This window comes from Equus quagga, chromosome 17 (assembly GCF_021613505.1).
Source record: "Equus quagga isolate Etosha38 chromosome 17, UCLA_HA_Equagga_1.0, whole genome shotgun sequence".
Classification (NCBI taxonomy): Eukaryota; Metazoa; Chordata; class Mammalia; order Perissodactyla; family Equidae; genus Equus; species Equus quagga.
The window spans coordinates 18,506,481-18,514,400 of record NC_060283.1 but is presented as its reverse complement, the minus strand read 5'-3'; the positions used below and the strand labels follow the sequence as shown (position 1 = coordinate 18,514,400).

Here is a 7,920-nt window from a genome sequence, read left to right as displayed (position 1 = left end):
GGTACCTCACAACCAGAAACAGAAATTATTTCTTTGTTGTTTTAAATGTTGGAAATTAGATGCAGCTTGTTTTTTAAGTATGTCCGTTTATAGAAGGTTTCATTCATTTATCCACAACAGTTTGGTAGTATCACGCATGTTGGATCATGGATATTTTGGTTGACATTCTTTGTTTTGAGGAAAAAGCAATTGGTTTGACTGATTTGGTTTCAGACTAAAATAGATGCATGATATTAAAAGAATAAAGAGCATTAGGTGTTTGTTGCATTATAAGCATGAAATATTTACTAAATAAAATTTAGACAAGAGAGGAAAAACTAAAACAACAAAACTCTCATGGGTGAACATTTCGATGTATTTCTTTCCATATTTTCCAAGCATAATTTTGTTTGATTTAAATCCTACTCCCAACAGAAAAATTTATGAATTGTCAGCTATGCGAATCATTATAAAGCAAACATCCCTGTAACCAATGCTCAAATCAGCTGTAGAAAACCAGTAAGAGTCATTAAATCAGCAGATTTCCCTAAATATTGTCTTTTAATCTTATCTAAAGGGCACGTGTAATATGTTTATGGCTTATTTTGCTCAAGAGTATGCTTCATTCATGTTGTATATAATTGTGTTTTATTCATTTTGATCATTCTTTTATTTTCCTTTATAGGAAATTATCACAATCATTTACCATTCTAATAAGATAAATGTTTGCTGTTATGAATGATGCTAGATGAATATTCTTGGAGGTGTCCCCTAGCATACACAGGCATGTAATTCTGTTGGGTACATACTTAGGAACCTAGAAGCAAAATTCTTTACATGAGAGCAGTCTGTTTTCTAAAATGGGATACAATTTGCATAACAGCATGCAATGAGAGTCCCCATACCTCCACAATTTCCACATGCTTTCTATGGTCAGCTTTGTTTTTTTTAACTTTTCATTATTTTTATGTGTGTATCACAGATCTCATTTGGTTACTCTTTAAATTTTTACCGGTTACTAATGACTTATTTGTTTGTTGCTGTTTTCTGGTCATTTGGATTATCTTATTTGCAAAATTCTTGCATGTGTTTTTTGTCAATTTTTCTTCTAAGTTTTCTGTGTTTTTTATTTGGAGCATATATTAAAATATAGTATATATAAATAATTTATGTTGAGAAATTTTTACTCTGAATGGCTTCTTTGATGATGAACACATCCTAATCAATGCAGTTCAACCTAGCAATGTTTTCCAGTATGCCTAATAATTTATTATTTTTTTTCCATTTCAAAGCCATGAAGAAAATACACGTTATCCTTTAAACCTTGCTTATATTGCATTTCTCATTTAGGTTTAGGAACTACGTGGAATTATTCTTTTTTAAATGTTGTGAAGTAACAGTCAAGTTCCTGTCTTCTAATCTTTTCTATACTTCTATATTTCTAATTACATTTGTCCAATTTATGAAAAGATCATATTTTCTACAATATTCTTCAATACTATCTTTTACATGTTCTAGTGTGTACACACGCTAGATATGTGTCAGGATCTCTGTTATGTGTCACTGGTCTCTCTATTGATTTCTGAATGATATCTCACTGTCTCAATTCTGCAGCATTACAGTAAGTCATGGCGTCCAATAGAGTAGACTCTTTCACTTTATTCTTCTTCAAGAGTGCCTTGGCCCTTATTGGCTGTCATCATGTCCACAACAATTTTAGAATCAGCCTCTTAAGTTACACATACATGCACAGCCATCCCCACACACACATATGGAATTTTATTCTATTTCATTGAACTTGTGGTTCACGTTGGGGAAAATTGATATTTTTTCAACATTGAGTGTTCTGATACATGAACGTGTTATAGCAATTCGTTTACTTATCTTAAATTTTCTTCAAAATATTTTGGATGGGCTTATACATTTTTATTAAAATTACTCATAAGTATTTGATCTATTTGATCCCATTTTCATGGTATATTTAATGTCCACTTACATGGGCATCTTTTATATGGAAATAAACTGATTTTGTTTATTAACTCTATCCAACACACACATTGAACTTATTTATTAACTCTAATACTTTCATTGTAGAATCTGGAATATTTATTTTATATACATATATGTCATCTGCCAATAATTACATTTATATCTACCTTTCCAATTCTCATACCTATATTTTTTTCTTATTTTTCATTGCAGAGATTACTCTAATGTTGAATAAAAACTGTAAGAGAGAATCCTTTTCTTGGCCTCAATTGGATAAAGATATTTTTTCACTTAATTATGTTTATCAGCCCACATTACAACACCCTTCTCTTCCTTATTGACACCTACATGTGCTGTATCCTGTATGAAATAGTGAGTGGAGGGACACTTCCTCTCCTGTTTCCTATCCTTCTTTTCATATCCTACCCCTACTTATCATTTTTTAATTAATAATATGTAAGATTCTAATAAACTTATGAAAAGAAAGAAGCAAATGACAGTTACATAAAGGGGAAAATATCAAAAACACTGTCTATAGGCAGAAAAAAGTATATAATATCAATTGCTAGATAAAAGATGCTGCATCTTCCCATAAAACGTCCCAAATCACCTGTAAATGTGTGGCAGAAATAGACTAATACACTGAATATGAGATTGGCTGGCTACTTAATTTCTTATCAGCAAGACAACCCTATGGGTATAATTCTGATAGCAGAAAGTCCAGAATAAAACAATAAGCTCAGGAATGAGTAAAGATAGTTTATAGTAAAGTAGATAAGCAAACCAAACATTAATTTCCAATTACACAATGACAGGATTAAATACGAAAACAAACAATGAGTTCAAATCAGCAGCTAATGTGGTAAAAATTAAGGAAACAATTTTCTCAAAGTCATCATGGCATTCTACTTTCATAGAGTGTATGTTTTAGGATTAGGCATTAGAGTCACAATGAGAGAGAGAGAAACTTGTCTGTTCTTCAAGGTTGTTCTTGGGTCATAAATATGTAATTATTCCAGATCCAAAGAATAAAGACACAACTATGATGTGAGATGAACAGGTAGAGAAGGCTTTGGCCAGTCCTGCTGCCAATGGCAACTTCAGGATGGTGGAGATGATCTTTGTAGGAACTTAGTAGAAAAGGGATCATAACAAACAGCACAGCAACTGTAAAGACCAACATCTCATTCAGAAAATTGTCCCCCCAGGCCAGCTTGAGTATTAGTAGGACGTCACAGGAGACATGATTAATTTGATTGGATCTATAAAAAGAGAAAAAGTCTGGCATGTCTGCCCTATCTGGGTTGGAATTCCAGTGATCTATGAGGCAGCCACCAGGGGGACACAGACCTTGTGGTTTGTGACTAGAGGATAAGACAGAGGGATACAATGGCCATGTAACAGTCATAGGTCATCACTGTAAGAAGAAGGCACTCTGTTTCCAAGCATAAGGGCGAAACTCATTTGTTTTGCACAGGCAAACAAAGAAAGGTTTTTTTTCTGGCCCCAACAGTGTATAAGCATTCTAGGATGAGTGAAAGATACATAACAGACTTCCATGGAGAAGAAAGACTGAGGAAAAAATACATGAGATTCTGTAGAGCCTGGTCAACCCCGGTTGTGAGAATAATGATGCCATTTCCCATCAGAATTATCATATAGACAAAGAAAAATGTCACAGAAAGAACCACTTGGAGATTGGGAATATCAGAAAATCCCAAACACATTCTACCATTGAGGGATTTATATCTGCTGGGTTTTTTTTTTTTTTGATCTTTCCACTTTGAAACTAGTGAAATTAACCATTTTTCTTTTTTGGCCAGTTTTGTAATTCTATAGACTAAAGGGATTTAGGGGAATTACAACATAAGAGTTCTATTCTCCATTAATTTCCAGCATTTTATATCCTCGACTTAAAGAACACAACTGTGGTCTAATAGGGAACAAATACTAAATTCTAAAAACATCAACAATCTAAGACTAGATTTGAATTTGAATGAAATTGATGTGTTTGAGGTTTATATGTTTTTTATTTTTCATTTGTTTGTGTGCAGAGCAAAATTAGTCCATTTGACTCCTCATATTAACAAACAGAATCCTAAGGCAGAAACATTTATATCACATTTTCTCAGTGGTATACCACCACCAAATTTTGAATGGTACTTTTTTCTAATTTCTTAGTTCTTCCACGAAACGTTTTACAAGTACATGGTATGCCTCCCTTTCACATGACACAGCTATAGCTCTTACTATTTTTGCATGTGTTATATTTGAAACCATTTTCGGTGCATTTATCTATCAGAATAAAATAAACTTCATTGTCATCAGACATCATAATGCAAGGGTTTTTATTTATCTTTTCAAAATGTGAAGTAGATGTTTGATAAATGTTTCTTAATCTATTGATTATTCAATTAATGAAGACAAAGGTGAAGGAATTTCATAGATTATATGATTTCTGAAAGTATGCCTAGTAAATCTATCCCAGAGACTCAAAGATTTGACTAGACTAAAAAATCTGTTCTATTTGGGTTCCGAGATTTGGGGCACATCATTGATACATGGCAGATCTCCGAGAAGGAAAAATGGGCAAGGAAAAATTACATGGGGCTCTGAAGAGCAGTATTCAGCTTGGTTATTTAAATTACAGTGCTATTGCCATCAGGATAATGATTTAAATGACTAACAACTATCCGATAGAAACCACTGGAAATGGGGAACATCAGCAAAGTCCAAGAGAACAAATTCCATCAACTCAGTTAGAATTTCTTCTGGTGGTTTTCCTTGGTGTCTCATCTACGGAAAGGGAAATTCAGCATGTGCTTTTTGCTTTACTTATGTGACATTGCTTGTTCTTCAAATTGTCTCAGAATGTCCATATTGATTGTTTCTAATTTAAGAATGTTGTTGTTTATGTATTTCTTAGTTTTCCTGTTTAGATCCTATGGGTTATCAATGTAAAAACTCCCCTGATATTTTCTTTGGGTGTATTCCATTACACTTTTTGAATGCAGCCCAGGATAAACAAAGTACACCCTACTCAGTGCAAGCTCTGGAACATTGGCAGCTGTGGAGACAGACCCAGAGCTTTGTCATAGGATCTTTCATTTAATTAACTGCAATTCTTGACAATCCCATTGTACTTTTGTATGCATTTTCTCATTCATTTGCACTTTATCATAAAGTGTTTTCACATACATTTTCCAGTACCTATTTCAATCCTTCATTTTTGTCTCATCATTTCATCTTGAGCATAAATGTCTCTATTATTCAGTTCATATTATTAAACAGTTAAAAAGTGTTAGAACTGTTATTATCAGTTAGCATTACAGTTAAAGAGATATCTTTTGGTAGGATACTAAATAGAAAACATAAGATGGTTTTATTCAGAAGAATTAATTTGAGGACATTGATTCAGATAGAAACATTTAATGGGATTAATCCTGGAAAGTAGGGACACACTGGAGTGTGTTCATTACCTGTGTGCAGGTGTGTGGGCAGAGGGAGTGTGTGGCTGTTTTGTTTTACCCTGTGAGCTGTTTGGACCTCGACTATCTTTGGTCCTCCAAAACTAACTTTCAGTAACTGTTTCTAACCTCCCTGTTCTTTAGAGATAAGGATATTAAGACTCCCTCAAGGTGGATAATTTGAGCGATTGCACATGGGTTTGTGATTGCAAGCCAGTGCCTTTTTTCTTTGTCCAAGATTTAAATTACATTCCTTGATTTATTATTCATGTGACATTAAGCAATTATATAAACTACTAATTTGACTTCCTAATTTGTGAGAATTGAATGAGATAATATTGACAACATTATCACCTAGGAAATTTAAACTGGTTACTTATTAGTAAGGATTATATAACTATAATTATGTTCTTAGTCTGTACTCTCCAGGGTATAGCACTTGCCTAGCAAAATAGTATTTACTAGAGTTATTGAGTCCCCTTGTTAGTAATCACTTTTTTCCCTTCTCCTCTTTCATCAGGGCCAGGACTGGAGTGAGGAAAGTGAGACTCTTAGAGAGCAAAATTTAAGAGGCACTCACTCCTGCTCAGGGCTGATCCTGCTCTTGTTCAGATCTTTGTGTGAGTGCCTCCTATATATGTCTCCCTAGGCATCTCTTGGCTGACCACCAGTGCCAGCCTGTCTTTCATCTCTCCATCATTGTGAGATTAGACATTGTCCGCCAAGTTTAGCACTGGTCTAAAGTCATGGGTAAGGAGCACAATCCTCCCCAGATGGATGGAATAGAATTATTGTCCCACCACCTGCTAGTTGAGTGGTCCCACTCAATCTCTAGTACCACAATTCTCTCAGCTAAAAGTGAGCCAGCTGGTGCTCCAAAACCTCAGTGTTTTATGTAAATTAAATATTTTAATATATGTAAAACAACTTGAAGAAGCCCTGGCATTTGTATAAGTCTATATAAGTCCTAGTTACTATTGGTATAATTAAAAATTGTTATATTCTGAATTTTACTCAGAGTTCTACACATATTGAAAAGATACTCTGTAATTTTTTCTTTGTATTACATTATTATCAAAATAGAGTGAGATTTTAAAGCAATTATTAAATGTTAAAATTTTCAAGCTCTTCAACTCTCAAGCTACATATTTTCTATGATTTCTCTGCGAATATTGTTTTTTGTACTATTATCTTTACTCTCTGGTCTCTACTACCTATAGTATGCATCATTGTTCAGGCAATAGTGTTGCAATTTGGCCAATTCCTTTTGTTTGCCTTTTCGTCTACTAACACAAAATTATCTGAGAGGTAAGGGCTGCAAATATATTCCCCCTCCGGATCAATGTAGATCCAACAAAATTGCCATACACCTAATATTGTGCTCAGTATTTGATTCTGCAGTGAGCTAAAGCATAGACACTGTTTAAATGAAATCATCACTCTTAAAAGGGAGGAAAGAATTAATACAAGAGAGAACAAAAACAAGCAATATTTATGATCTCTTTTAAGAATGGCAGCATTTAAGTAATTTTACTCTGGTTACTTGAATATAATGACTTCCAGTGCTAAATAAAATATAATTTCTAGTTGTACAAACTGAACTTTTTGACACTGAAATTATCAATATATGACATGAAACATGAAAGATTTGTGTGTATTATTCTCAACAAGGAGCAAAGTAGAAAGAGTGAATATTTACTCTCTGTGCTCTCACAGAATTATCTACATTCTTCTTTCTTCTAAATGTTTAAGTACTTGTTAATCAAGGAAAATACAACTTAATGTTCTAATATTGCTATTTTTAAACTCAAGGCTCTGTTCTGTGGAAAAATGCAAGTGCGTGACAATATTCTAAATCAGTTGGATATTTATCATATCATCATCTCTACTCTACTTACTTCTGTTATGTTAATTAGTAACTTCAACCCTGTAATTAATTTAAAAAACGATAGTAATCTGAAAATTCTTTCATTATTTTATATTTCTTTAATTTTTAAAACATTTCTTTTTCTTTAAAAATAGTATTCGTTGGATTCCTCAAATGTTGTAATTTTATTAATTGGTTTGTTTGATTTTGTCTCTTATTAAAATATCATCAAAAATAAAGTTTAAAAAGACGGCTTATTTGTTATCTAGTCTTGCCTCAAAATCAAGTTTATCTCTATTACTATTTACCCTACCTACAAAAAATATATCAGAGATTTAAGTTGTCAGTAATTCAAAGTGATTTAATAGCATTATTAAATATAAATTGTGTTTGATTAAATCAAAACTATTTAGGAGCTACTTTACTGTGATGTTTGCTAGTATGTATTAAATATTAAATTTTAAAATTAAAAAATGTTGAACTAAACCTTATAACAGTATAAAATAATTCATATTTACCATTCTTATTTGGGATGATGCTTATTTTTTTTTCTCTGAATAAGGTTTAAATATTTACATTACTTTAGGTAAAATGACTTATTTCATCAAAGACATTAAC

General features: G+C 32.7%; 1 pseudogene; it reads right to left on the bottom strand.

Moving 5' to 3' along the window:
- Positions 1–2,964: 2,964 nt before the first annotated feature.
- LOC124228528 (olfactory receptor 10AG1-like) lies at positions 2,965–3,528 on the bottom strand (annotated as a pseudogene).
- Positions 3,529–7,920: the final 4,392 nt, after the last annotated feature.